This window comes from Leucopleurus acutus, assembly GCF_964270905.1.
Source record: "Leucopleurus acutus genome assembly, chromosome: 16".
NCBI lineage: Eukaryota > Metazoa > Chordata > Mammalia > Artiodactyla > Delphinidae > Leucopleurus > Leucopleurus acutus.
In genome coordinates this window covers 14,399,915-14,414,709 of record NC_139158.1, presented here as the reverse complement: position 1 = coordinate 14,414,709, position 14,795 = coordinate 14,399,915, and the positions used below count along the sequence as shown (strand labels likewise).

Below are 14,795 nucleotides of genomic sequence, written 5' to 3'. Positions count from 1 at the left end.
TTCCTTCTGTCTGATGGGTGTTTTCTAAGGGAAGAACATGTGCGGTAAGTAATTGGGGGTGTTCTGTAAGCTGTTCTCTCCAAGTGTCACCCGTCGTCAGGATGAGGGGCGGGCAGTGGTATCCTTCTGGGTCTCACCAAGCACACGGGTCTTCTCGCTGAGAGTACAAACCTCTTTTAGTGTATTGGACCAACAAGTGCTCGCAGAGCTGACCCAACTCCTGCCCAGAAGGAGGACGTAATACAGAGCGTGAGGAGCATCTGCATGGGGATGGGAGTTTAAAGACACCCTTCTTGCTTATACACGCGCCCTCCGTGTGCACTCAGCCCGGGGCTCCAGAAGCCGGCTCTGACTTCCTGGCACAGAGCTCCCGCGTGGGCCGGGCCTGTTTTGCCAGGAAATGCATCCTCCGCATTTGTAAAGGGCAGTCATGTTCACTAACGTGAATTTTCCCCTTTCCCGGTGGGCAGGGGCTCTGTGGCTCTTCCCTCCCTCGCTCTCCAGCGGGGGCTGCGTGGTGGGGGCCAGCCTCTGGGTGCTCTGTGGGGCAGGACAGTGCTGAGGACGGGACACCTCAACGGGCTTTTGCTTCTACCTCCTTCGCTTCGTCCTGCCGTCTCTAGTGCGTGGAACGCTGCTCCCTCCTCGGACTCGGAGGTTTGTGTGTGGTGTTTCCATCGCGATGCAGAAGCCTTTGGAGAATAAGAGCGCACATCTTCCTTCCCTACCGTCTGTAAAATCTGACATGGACCCAGCCCACAAGTCCAGTTGGAGATGGTGCTTTGTAAGCACCTCTTTGTCCTGGTGGGTGCACTGTGCCTGAAGGTCCTCGGACGTGCCCACTGTCCTTGCGGATTTCAAGAGAAGCAGAGTGAATGCACAGACCCGAGGTGTGCTGTGGAGTCCAGTCCAGCTCATTGTGAACTTATTTGCTGTCTTGAACAAACTCTCTCTCTGCCCGTCTGTGAGAGCCCATCTTTTTTTTTGTCGCTGAAGACCCCAAACTCCTTACACCATGCTAGTTGATGATGGATGAACTAGAGTGGTTTGACCATTGCAGGAGCAGATAGCAGGTTGAAGGGGGTTAAGTTTTGCTTTTGAGGTTATTCACCCTCTTTACTCCAAACTCTTGGTCAGTCAATAACAGATTTTTCTGGGGTTCTTCGTATGTGCCATCACCCATCCAGGAGCTAGAGGCACAGCAGCACGTAGACATAATGCCTGCCGTCTGGTGGGGAGACGGTCCAGACACACAGAAATATATTTATAATCTCATGGCAGCCAGTGATGCGATCAGGAGGGTTACCTGGATGCGGGTGATGGCTGTGACACCTCAGCTGCGGTGGTCGCAGCAGCCATCTTGAGAGAGGTGTGCTTTGAAGGCACGCACAAAGGGGGGAGTTCTGGTCTGGAGCATTCCATGCGGAGGGCAGAGACTGTACTCCTAGGGCCCTGGCTTACTACGGGGTGGAGGATGGGAGTCCTACAGGGATTTGTCTTCTTACCTGAGGACAAGATTCCTCCAGGCTGCTGACGGGGTGGCCACATAGGCATGGCAGGCCACAGGCTCTGCAGGGAGATGCTGCAGCGCCGTCTGGTCCAGAAAGGGCGTTCTCAGGACTGGAATCGGCATGGCAGGTCCAAACCCTGGCTCCAACTCCGACGGGCCACGTAACTTTGACTGAGTGGCTTAACCTCTCTGTGCCTGTTTCCTCATCTGTAAAATAAGGATAACCGTACCCACTTGAATGCAGTGAGGATTGAGCAGGTTTGTTTTTGGGGGGTCATTTTTGGCCACACCGTGCGGCTTGTGGCATCTTAGTTCCCTGACCGGAGATTGAACCTGGGCCCTCGACAGTGAAAGCACGGAGTCCTAACCACTGGACTGCCAGGGAATTCCCAGGAGCAGGTTAACAAAGCGCTTCGAACAGTGCCTGGCGCTCTGGAAACATTTAACAGTGTGCTGTGGAGGGTGTCCAAGAGCAAGGCTAGTGGGTCACCTCTGGTTACCTTTGGTAGATGAGAACTAACAAAGCAAAGAGATCTCCTCTAAGCTCTAGTCTTCCATCAACAGTGGTGTTTGTTGCCTTTGCAATGGGTTCCTGTCATTTGCTGAAGTATTTGAGAACTGATGTCTGAAAAGGATGCGTTTATAACAAACAAATTTCATGAAATAAAAACCACCCTCACCACACATAACACGCACTGATGTTCAAAATTTTTAGTTTCTTCTATTTAATTGAAAAACTGGGCTTAACCACGAAATTGATTGCATGGCCAACTTAAAGGCAGGCAGCCTGCAATTTCAAAAGCACTGTCCTAGTGCCAGCAATAATAGTGACCAGGTCATCGACAGATGGTAGCATATGGGGAGGCAAGAGAACACGGTGTTTAGCAGCTTGGGTTTAGGATTAGGAACCGGATTGTCTGGGTTCAAATTTTGTCACTGCCAACTTTTCTCTTGGGGATCCTTGGGCAAGTTTCATTTATACTCTCTGCCACCTTTTTTTTTCATCTGTAAAAATAAGGATTGATAATAGCGTTTACTTCCTAGGGTTCTTGTGAGGATTCAGTGAATCAAAATGTGTGGAGCCTATAGAGGATAAATGCTGGTTGTAGTTGTGGAGGCCCAGAGTCAGCCTGCTTACCTAGATCCCCTCCATGCAGGGGATCTGGTGGGGGTGTAGGGGCCAGCACTTGGGGGTCAGTTGGTGGAAACAGGACCAGAGCTGAGCCCACAAGCCCTGTCTACTGTCCTATTCACACCCTCCCTACTTTGGTCCCTGGAAAAGTTAAAGGTTAATGGTGCAGTTCCACCAGTGATCTGATCCATTGTACAGATTGAACTGTGTGAAAGATGACACTTCTCATGACCTCTCTGATGGAAGATTTAGAGACCAGGACGTAGCCCATCTGCAGTCACGAGCACCCATTGATAAAGTGGGTACCTTGGGATGAGGCAGGGGAGTGATGTCGGAGGACGCAGGGATCAGTCCGCTGGTTATGTACTGAGTTCTGGTCCTGCAAGCTCAGCCCCAAAGCTGCATGACACTGAGCCTTCCCTCCCCAGCAGCGCGAGGTCTGCTTTGAATGGAGAGCTTCATTTACAGAAGGCTGATTCACCCACTGGGGCTGTAGCTGGTAGGGTAGAGTCTGGATCCCAGCTGGATCCCAAGCTGTGTCCAAGGTTGAAAAGTTCAGTAATGCCTGGATATTTCTGGCAAAGTGTTGGGCAACTATAAAACAGGACAAAATTGTCTAAACCAGCCATTTCAGGGCGCTGGAAGTTGACCAAAGGCAAGTAAATTAAAAAAAATTGAGAAGCATCTATTTATGGAAAAACTTGCTAAACTTCAGGAAAGAACACTGAGTATCTTGCCTGGAGCTGCTTCCATTTCCCTCCTCATCCCCAGCTTGTAGTGCTAGCAGGGTGAAGGTGTCTCTAAAAACTAGCAGCTTCATTGTTGGGCTTGATCTGGAGGGAAAGGTGAAAGACCCGTGTGCAATGGCATTGTCTGTAAAAATAGCTAACTCAATAGGAAATGAATGGGGAAAGCCCACAACTTTGTTAGCCTGAGGCTGCAGTCCCACTTGGGGCAGGTGGCAGACCAGTGGACTCTATAGAAATTTACCAAGGAACTCCTGGAAAAGCGAGAACCAGAGAGGTTCCACACATCCCTGGTTGAATGGGAGGCTGCGTGCACACACACGGGAGACCCAAGAAAGCTCAAGCTCTGTGGTGGAAAGTAAAAGCTGGGATAGGCTTGAAAACAGATTGAATTTTGAATAGGATTCCCCACTCGCCCCCAGACCTATGAGCAAAGGGTGAAAGCCTTACTGGCTCGAGTGTTTGATCAGAACCTCAAACCAGTCATTGCTGGTCTCCTGTGCTATACAGATCCAGGGGCAATCTCTCGGGAGTTTTTATTTTACAAAAAATAAAAATATAAATTAAACTGAGCAGAGACATCATGGGCTACATACCATGGAGAAGATAGTTTCCACAGATTGGGTATAGGCAATTTACTAAAAGCAAAACAATAACATCAGCCTTGGAGGAAAATCAGAATCCACAGTTGCTACAATGTATTATCTAAGATGTCCACTTTTTGGGACTTCCCTGGTGGCGCAGTGGTGAAGACTCACGCTCCCAAAGCAGGGGGTCTGGGTTCGATCCCTGGTCAGGGAACTAGATCCCACATGCATGCCGCAACTAAGAGTTTGCATGCTACAACTAAGGAGCCTGCCTGCTGCAACTAAGACCCAGTGAGCTAAAACTAAGGAGCCCACGTGCCGCAACTAAGACCAGGCGCAACCAAATAAATAAATATTTAAAAAATAAAACGTCCACTTTGCATCAACAAAAAAAGGAAAGTAAAATTAAAGATACAGTACCATTTACAACAACTTAAAAATGCTTAGGTATATCAAACTACCACTGGCATTTTTCACAGAACTAGAACAAAAAATTTCACAATTTGTATGGAAACACAAAAGACCCCGAATAGCCAAAGCAATCTTGAGAACGAAAAACGGAGCTGGAGGAATCAGGCTCCCTGACTTCAGACTATACTACAAAGCTACAATAATCAAGACAGTATGGTACTGGCACAAAAACAGAAAGATAGATCAATGGAACAGGATAGAAAGCCCAGAGATAAACCCACGCACCTATGGTCACCTTATCTTTGATAAAGGAGGCAGGAATGTACAGTGGAGAAAGGACAGCCTCTTTAATAAGTGGTGCTGGGAAAACTGGACAGGTACATGTAAAACTATGAGATTAGATCACTCCCTAACACCATATACAAAAATAAGCTCAAAATGGATTAAAGACCTAAACGTAAGGCCAGAAACTATCAAACTCTTAGAGGAAAACATAGGCAGAACACTCTATGACATAAATCACAGCAAGATCCTTTTTGACCCACCTCCTAGAGAAATGGAAATCAAAACAAAAATAAACAAATGGGACCTAATGAAACTTCAAAGCTTTTGCACAGCAAAGGAAACCATAAACAAGACCAAAAGACAACCCTCAGAATGGGAGAAAATATTTGCAAATGAAGCAACTGACAAAGGATTAATTTCCAAAATTTACAAGCAGCTCATGCAGCTCAATAACAAAAAAACAAACAACCCAATCCAAAAATGGTCAGAAGACCTAAATAGACATTTCTCCAAAGAAGATATACAGACTGCCAACAAACACATGAAAGAATGCTCAACATCATTAATCATTAGAGAAATACAAATCAAAACTACACTGAGATATCATCTCACACCAGTCAGAATGGCCATCATCAAAAAATCTAGAAACAATAAATGCTGGAGAGGGTGTGGAGAAGAGGGAACACTCCTGCACTGCTGGTGGGAATGTGAATTGGTACAGCCACTATGGAGAACAGTATGGAGGTTCCTTAAAAAACTACAAATAGAACTACCGTATGACCCAGCAATCCCACTACTGGGCATATACCCTCAGAAAACCATAATTCAAAAAGAGTCGTACCAAAATGTTCATTGCAGCTCTATTTACAATAGCCCAGAGATGGAAACAACCTAAGTGCCCATCATCGGATGAATGGATAAAGAAGATGTGGCACATATATGCAATGGAATATTACTCAGCCAGAAAAAGAAATGAAATTGAGCTATTTGTAATGAGGCGGACAGACCCAGAGTCTGTCATACAGAGTGAAGTAAGTCAGAAAGAGAAAGACAAATACCGTATGCTAACACATATATATGGAATTTAAGAAAAAAAAATTTCATGAAGAACCTAGGGGTAAGACAGGAATAAAGACACAGACCTACTGGAGAACGGACTTGAGGATATGGGGAGGGGGAAGGGTGAGCTGTGACAAAGCAAGAGAGAGAGGCATGGATATATATACACTACAAAATGTAAGGTAGATAGCTAGTGGGAAGCGGCCACATAGCACGGGGATATCAGCTCGGTGCTTTGTGACCGCTTTGAGGGGTGGGATAGGGAGGGAGGGAGGGAGGAAGATGCAAGAGGGAAGAGAGATGGGAACATATGTGTATGTATAACTGATTCACTTTGTTATAAAGCAGAAACTAACACACCATTGTAAAGCAATTATACAGCAATAAAGATGTTAAAAAATGCTTAGGTATGAATCTAGCAAAAGCATATATAGAACATATATGCTGAAAACTATAATATACTGATAAAAGAAATCAAAGAAGACCTAAATAAATGGAGGGACATATCATGTTCATGATTGGAAGACTCAACATAGTAAAGATGTCACTGCTTGCCAAATTAAAGGTATAATACAATTCCTATCAAAATCCTAGCAATGGTTTTTTTAGACATAGAAAAGATTATTTAATTTATAATTAATTTTTATAATTTTATAATTATATAAATTTATAATTTTTAATTTATAAATTAAAATTCATAAGGAAAGCCATAGGCCCTAGATATCTAAGGTCATCTTGGAAAAGAATAAAATCACCCAAATAAGCCTTACTATATAGCTACAGTAATGAAGACAATAGAGTATTGGTAGAAGGACAGATGCATAGATCAATGAAATAGAGGAGCCCAAAAATAGACCCACACAAGTATGCTGCTGGATTTTTAAAATATAAATCTATAATTTTATTAAGACAAACTGACAGTGTTGGTACGAAGTTTACATTTAAAAGTTTTCACAGAAACCTAACACATGCCTTTTACAATGGAGTTCTAGATGCAGGTCTAGATGATGTCAAGAACTGATGGATCTCATGAGTCATGACAGCATTTTGGGTTTTAGTTAATGCTTAGGATTAAAAAAAAAGTTTTGTTTTAAAGTGAACCACTGCCCCAGTGTGAAAATTTAATCTTCTCCTGAGACCAGGGCTTTTGAAATCATTCAACTCTTGAAGTGCTTCAGTGAACTTGTGCTGTCAGTGACTGAACGCTGCCACCAATGGTTTCAAAGTTCAAAAAACAGAGGCTCCAAGAGTTTTCCACCCTAAGAGCACCAGCCCTTGTCTTTCCCTACTCTCCCACCTCCTGTACCACCCTCTGCCCTTCCCCAGATACTTCAGCCAGTGGTTTGGATGGAGAAGCTGATATTTATAACCTCATGACTGGAGAAGAAAGGGTCTTCTTGTCAATTTCAAGAATCAGCACCTCTAGGACAGAATGACCTGCCTGTGTATACACTCCAATAAGACTTTTCCTCCTCAGCCGGCTTCAATCCCCCAAAATGACAGCTTCGGTAACTTCGTAACTGGCTTAGTCCTTTGCTGGGAACAGCATTATGCTGAGGCAGGGAACACCTTGGCTTCTAAGTTTCAGGCATTCACAGCTTACAAACGATCTCTCACAGTCCTCATTTAGGTTGCCAATGACATTTTTTGAAAGGATAAAATATTCTGGACACAGAATCAAATCATCGTTAGTTGTTCTTTCCTTTGTTTCACCATTTACCCAATCAGGCCCCAGATTTTAACAAAAATGATCCTAACCCCTCTCCCTTCTTTCCCACCCCATCCCTCCCGCCCCAAATAATACACCAGTAATAGCCAAAAACTACATCCATGCTATGCTGTAAAAGTGCAGAGCTAACACTATTGGGAAGAAGGCTGTGGGTTGTGGAGATGCTCTTTGAAGATCTACAGTATCTTCTGCTCTCCCACATCCCAGCCTGCAAGCTTTGTCCTATGTAGAAGGCCCTTTGCCTTTCTCAGTAAAGTTCAGAATGGGTGGCCTTGAAACACTGACCGTCCTTCCCCTCCACTGGGATGGGTGTGCAAACTATACAGCATAGAGCAGCTTTAAAGCACTTGGGCTGCTGTAGGGCACAGAAACTATACTGGCTCTTCAAAGGACATCTTCTCAAGCCACCTCCATGGTGTCAAGACAAGTAGAACTCCTTCTCTTTCCCCACCTGAAACCCACAGTCAGATGTGACAGGGGCTGGTACTCAGGAGAGTTAATTCTTGTCATCTTTTTTGTCATCATCCTCCGAGGGGTAGGAATGCCATGTCAGCCTTTCCTCATAGGAGGATATGACAACCTGTGGGCACTTGACATTGGCTTCCTTGGCGGGGCCCAGGTCAGCCTCATCAGTTTTTCCATTTCATCAGGAAAATGAGTTCTCCACTGGAGTCTATAGCTCCAATAATCCACTCCAGTTCCAAACCCTGAGCAAAGCCTCGTGGCTTTTCTGACTCTTCTTTCTTCTTTGGTTTGCTCTCCTCCCCCTTATCTTCCGAATCAGAATCAGCTTTGCGTTTGCCCCCCTCTGATTTGTCTGTCTCGTGTGCTGTTTCCTGTGACTGCAGAAACTCGGCAGTGAGGTCGGGGCAATCCAGGTTTTCTTCTGGCTCCCATGTGTCGTCCTCATCTAAGAACCCCTTCCGTTTTAGGAGGTACTCCACTTGGCCCTTTACCACTCGATGGTCGAGAACTTTTCCTACCACATATTCTTTTTCCTCTTCTTCTAGCACCTCCTCCACTTGCTGCTTGTTTTGTTTTTTCCCCACAGTGCCCGCCAGCTTTCTGCTATAAAGGGTGACGCTGCTCAGAGCAGCGCCCACGAGCCTCAGAAGAATCAGGGCCACGCTACTGGCGCTTTTTTTTGAGGAAAATAATTATTTAACAAGTAAACATGAAAACAGTTGTTAAAAAGTCATGGCACAGACACATGGTAAGGCATTTATAGACATTTAGTTAAGGTTATTAGGAGTTTTAATAAGCTAGGAAAATGCTTACTTTTTTTTTGAATTTCTGAATTTTATTTTATTTTTATACAGCAGGTTGTTTCTTCTTTTTTTTCAGTAAAATTTTGCAATTTATATCATTCCTGTCCATTTCTTTATTTTTTGAATTTTATTTATTTTTTACACAGCAGGTTCTTAGTAGTTATCCATTTTATACATATGGTGTATATATGTCAATCCCAATCTCCCAATTCATCACAGCACCACCACCTCCCTCCACCGCTTTCCCCCCTTGGTGTCCATACATTTGTCCTCTACATCTGAGTCTCTATTTCTGCCCTGCAAATCGGTTCATCTGTACCATTTTTCTAGGTTCCACATATACGCATTAATATACAGTATTTGTTCTTCTCTTTCTAATGTACTTCACTCTGTATGACAGTCTCTAGGTCCATCCATGTCTCTACAAATGACCCAATTTTGTTCCTTTTTATGGATGAGTAATATTCCATTGTATATATGTACCACATCTTCTTTATCCATTCGTCTGTTGATGGGCATTTAGGTTGCTTCCATGACCTGGCTGTTGCAAATAGTGCTTCAATGAACATTGGGGTGCATGTGTCTTTTTGAATAATGGTTTTCTCTGGGTATAGGCCCAGTAGTGGGATTGCTGGGTCATATGGTAATTCTATGTTTACTTTTTTAAGGAACCTCCATACTGTTCTCCATAGTGGCTGTATCAATTTACATTCCCACCAACAGTGCAGGAGGGTTCCCTTTTCTCCACACCTTCTCCAGAATTTATTGTATCTAGATTTTTGGATGGTGGCCATTCTGACTGGTGTGAGATGATACTTCATTGTGGTTTTGATTTGCATTTCTCTAATGATCAGTGATGTTGAGCAGCTTTTCATGTGTTTGTTGGCCATCTGTATGTCTTCTTTGGAGAAATGTCTATTGAGGTCTTCTGCCCACTTTTCGATTGGGTTGTTTTTTTAATATTGAGCTGCATGAGCTGTTTATATATTTTGGAGATTAATCCTTTGTCCATTGATTTGTTTGCAAATATTTTCTCCCATTCTGAGGGTTGTCTTCTCATCTTGTTTGTAGTTTCCTTTGCTTTGCAAAAGCTTTTAAGTTTCATTAGGTCTCATTAGTTTATTTTTGTTTTGATTTCCATTACTCTAGGAGTTGGATCAAAAAAGATCTTGCTGTGATTTATGTCAAAGAGTGTTCTTCCTATGTTTTCCTCTAAGAGTTTTATAGTGTCCGGTCTTACATTTAGGTCTCTAATACATTTTGAGTTTATTTTTGTGTATGGTGTTAGGGAGTGTTCTAATTTCATTCTTTTACATGTAGCTGTGCAGTTTTCCCAGAACCACTTACTGAAGAGACTGTCTTTTCTCCATTATATATCCTTGCCTCCTTTGTCATAGATTAGTTGACCATAGGTGTGTGGGTTTATCTCTTGGCTTTCTATCCTGTTCCATTGATCTATATTTGTTTTTGTGCCAGTACCATATTTCCTTGATTACTGTAGCTTTGTAGTATAGTCTGAAATCAGGGAGTCTGATTCCTCCAGCTCATTTTTTTCCCTCAAGACTGCTTTGGCTATTTGGGGTCTTTTGTGTCTCCATACAAATTTTAAGATTTTTTGTTCTAGTTCTGTAATAAATGCCACTGGTAATTTGACAGGGATTGCATTGAATCTGTACATTGCTTTGGGTAGTAGAGTCATTTTCACAGTATTGATTCTTCCAACCCAAGAACACGGTATATCTCTCCATCTGTTTGTGTCATCTTTGATTTCTTTCATCAGTGTCTTATAGTTTTCAGCATACAGGTCTTTTGTCTCCCTAGGTAGGTTGATTCCTAGGTATTTTATTCTTTTTGTTGCAATGGTGGATGAGATTGTTTCCTTAATTTCTCTCTCTGATCATTGTTGTTAGTGTATAGGAATGCAAGATATTTCTGTTCATTAATTTTGTATCATGCAACTTTACCAAATTCATTGATTAACTCTAGTTTTCTGGTGGCATCCTTAGGATTCTCTATGTATAGTATCATATCATCGGCAAACAGTGACAGTTTTACTTCTTCTTTTCTAATTTGTATTCCTTTTATTTCTTTTTCTTGTCTGATTGCCATGGCTAGGACTTCCAAAACTATGTTGAATAATAGTGGTGAGAGTGGACATCCTTGTCTTGTTCCTGATCTTAGAGGAAATGCTTTCAGTTTTTTACCATTGAGAATGATGTTTGCTAGGGACTTGTCATATATGGCCTTTATTATGTTGAGGTAGGTTCCCTCTATGCCAATTTTCTGGAGAGTTTTTATCATAAATGGGTGTTGAATTTTGTAAAAGTTTTTTTCTGCATCTATTGAGATGATCATATGGATTTTATTCTTCAATTTGTTAATATGGTGTATCATATTGAATGATTTGCATATATTGAAGAATCCTTGCATCCCTGGGATGAATCCCACTTGATCATGGTGCATGATCGTTTTAATATGTTGTTGGATTCTGCTTGCTAGTATTTTGTTGAGGATTTTTGCATCTATATTCATCAGTGATATTGGTCTGTAATTTTTTTTTGTAGTATCTTTGTCTGGTTTTCTTATCAGGGTGATGGTGGCCTCATAGAATGAGTTTGGGAGTGTTCCTTCCTCTGCAATTTTTTGGAAGAGTTTGAGAAGGATGGGTGTTAGCTCTTCTCTAAATGTTTGATAGAATTCACCTGTGAAGCCTTCTGGTCCTGAACTTTTGTTGGAAGATTTTTAATCACAGTTTCAATTTCATTACTTGTGATTGGTCTGTTCATATTTTCTATTTCTTCCTGGTTCTGTCTTGGACGGTAATACCTTTCTAAGAATTTGTCCATTTCTTCCAGGTTGTCCATTTTGCTGACGTAGAGTTTCTTGTACTAGTCTATTAGGATGCTTTGTATTTCTGTGGTGTCTGTTGTAACTTCTCCTTTTTCATTTGTAATTTTATTGATTTGAGTCCTCTCCCTCTTTTTCTTGATGAGTCTGGCTAATGGTTTATCAATTTTGTTTATCTTCTCAAAGAACCAGCTTTTAGTTTTATTGACCTTTGCTATTGTTTTTTGTTTCTATTTCATTTATTTCTGCTCTGATCTTTATGATTTCTTTCCTTCTGCTAACTTTGGGTTTTGTTTGTTCTTCTTTCTCTAGTTCCTTTAGGTGTAAGGTAGATTGTTTATTTGCGATTTTTCTTATTTCTTGAGGTAGGCCTGTATTGCTATAAACTTCCCTCTTAGAACTGCTTTTGCTGCATCCCATAGATTTTGGATCATCGTGTTTTCATTGTCATTTGTCTCTAGGTATTTTTTGATTTCCTCAGTGATCTCCTGGTTATTTAGTAACGTACTGTTTAGCCTCCATGTGTTTGTGTTTTTTACTTTTTTTCCCCCTGTAATTGATTTCTAACCTCATAGTTTTGTGGTCGGAAAAGATGCTTGATATGATTTTAATTTTCTTAAATTTACTTAGGCTTGATTTGTGACCCAAGATGTGATCTACCCTGGAGAATGTTCTGTGCACACTTGAGAAGAAAGTGTAACCTGCTGTTTTTGGATGAAATGTCCTATAAATATCAATTAAATCTATCTGGTCTATTGTGTCATTTAAAGCTTCTGCTTCCTTATTAATTTTCTGTTTGGATGATCTGTCCATTGGTGTAAGTGAGGTGTTAAAGTCCCCCAATATTATTGTGTTACTGTTGATTTCCTCTTTTATAGCTGTTAGCATTTGCCTTATGTATTGTGGTGCTCCTACGTTGGGTACATATATATTTATAATTGTTATATCTTCTTCTTGGATTGATCCCTTGATCATTATGTAGTGTCCTTCCTTGTCTCTTGTAACATTCTTTATTGTAAAGTCTATTTTATCTGATATGAGTATTGCTACTCCAGCTTTCTTTTGATTTCCATGTGCATGGAATATCTTTTTCCATCCCTTCACATTTAGTCTGTATGTGTCCCTAGGTCTGAAGCGGGTCTCTTGTAGACAGCATATATATGGGTCTTGTTTTTGTATCCATTCAGCAAGCCTGTGTCTTTTGGTTGGAGCATTTAATCCATTCATGTTTAAGGTAATTATTGGTATGTATGTTCCTATTACCATTTTCTTAATTGTTTTGGGTTTGTTTTTGTAGGTCCTTCTCTTCTCTTGTGCTTCCGACTTAGAGAAGTTCCTTTAGCATTTGTTGTAGAGCTGGTTTGGTGGTGCTGAATTCTCTTAGGTTTTGCTTGTCTATAAAGCTTTTGATTTCTCCATCGAATCTGAATGAGATCCTTGTTGGGTAGAGTAATCTTGGTTGCAGGTTCTTCCCTTTCATCACTTTAAGTATGTCATGCCACTCCCTCTGGCTTATAGTTTCTGCTGAGAAATCAACTGTTAGCGTTATGGGAGTTCCCTTGTATGTTATTAGTCATTTTTCCCTTGTTGCTTTCAAATTTTTTCTTCGTCTTTAATTTTTTGCCAACTTGATTACTATGTGTCTCGGCATGTTTCTCTTTAGGTTTATCCTGTATGGGACTCTCTGCACTTCCTGGACTTGGGTGGCTATTTCCTTTCCCATGTTAGGGAAGTTTTCAACTATAATCTCTTTAAGTATTTTCTCGTGTCCTTTCTCTCTCTTCTCCTTCTGGGACCCCTATAATGTGAATGTTGTTGCATTTAATGTTGTCCCAGAGGTCTCTTAGACCCTCTTCATTTCTTTTCTTTCTTTTTTATTTATTCTGTTCTGCAGCAGTGAATTCCACCATGCTGTCTTCCAGGTCACTTATCCGTTCTTCTGCCTCAGTTATTCTGCTATTGATTCCTTCTAGTGTAGTTTTCATTTCAGTTATTGTATTGTTCATCTCTGTTTGTTTGTTCTTTAATTCTTCTAGGTCTTTGTTAAACATTTCTTGTATCTTCTCCATCTTTGCCTCCATTCTTTTTCCGAGGTCCTGGATCATCTTCACTATCATTACTCTGAATTCTTTTTCTGGAAGGTTGCCTATCTTCACTTCATTTAGTTGTTTTTCTGGGGTTCTATCTTGTTCCTTCACCTGGTACAAAGTCCTCTGCCTTTTCGTTTTGTCTGTGTTTCTGTGAATGTAGTTTTCCTTCCACAGGCTGCAGAATTGTAGTTCTTCTTTCTTCTGCTTCTGCCCTCTGCTGCATGAGGCTATCTTAGAAGCTTGTGCAAGCTTCCTGATGGGAGGGACTGGTGGTGGGTAGAGCTGGCTGTTGCCCTGGTGGGCAGAGCTCAGTAAAGCTTTAATCCGCTTGTCTGCTGATGGGTGGGGCTGGGTTCCCTCCCTGTTGGTTGTTTGGCCTGAGGCAACCCAGCACTGGAGCCTACCCAGCTCTTTGATGGGGCTAAGGGCAGACTCTGGGACGGCTCACACCAAGGACTACTTCCCAGAACTTCTGCTGCCCGTGTCCTTGTCCACACGGTGAGCCACAGCCACCCCCCGCCTCTGCAGGAGACCCTCCAACACTAGCAGGTAGGTCTGGTTCAGTATCCTATGGGGTCACTGCTCCTTCCCCTGGGTCGTGATGCACACACTACTTTGTGTGTGCCCTCCAAGAGTGGAGTCTCTCTCTGTTTCCCCCAGTCCTGTCAAAGCCCTGCAATCAAATCCCACTAGGCTTCAACCTCTGAATCTCTAGGAATTCCTCCTCCCATTGCCGGATCTCCAGGTTGGGAACCCTGACTTGGGGCTCAGAACCTTCACTCCAGTGGGTGGACTTCAGTGGTATAAATGTTCTCTAGTTTGTGAGTCACCCACCCAGCCATTATGGGATTTGATTTTATTGTGATTGCACCCCTCCTAAGCATCTCATTGCTTCTCCTTTGTCTTTGGATGTGGGGTATCTTTTTTGGTGAGCTCCAGTGTCTTCCTGTAGATGATTGTTCAGCAGTTAGTTGTGATTCTGGTGCTCTCGCAAGAGGGAGTGAGAGCACGTCCTTCTACTCCGCCATCTTGAACCAATCCCTACTGGCACTTCTTGTTGGGCTGGCTGGGGGAGTCTTGCCCATTGGAATTTTGACACAGGTGTAAAAGCAATTCAGTGAAGGATGACTA

General features: G+C 42.4%; 1 pseudogene across 1 annotated transcript; it reads right to left on the bottom strand.

The window, feature by feature from the left end:
* Nucleotides 1-7,955: 7,955 nt before the first annotated feature.
* LOC309972950 (chromobox protein homolog 1-like) lies at nt 7,956-14,395 on the bottom strand (annotated as a pseudogene). The gene is made up of 2 exons: nt 14,355-14,395; nt 7,956-8,596 (listed from the first exon to the last, which is right to left on the bottom strand). The product of its transcript is annotated as a chromobox protein homolog 1-like (transcript).
* Nucleotides 14,396-14,795: the final 400 nt, after the last annotated feature.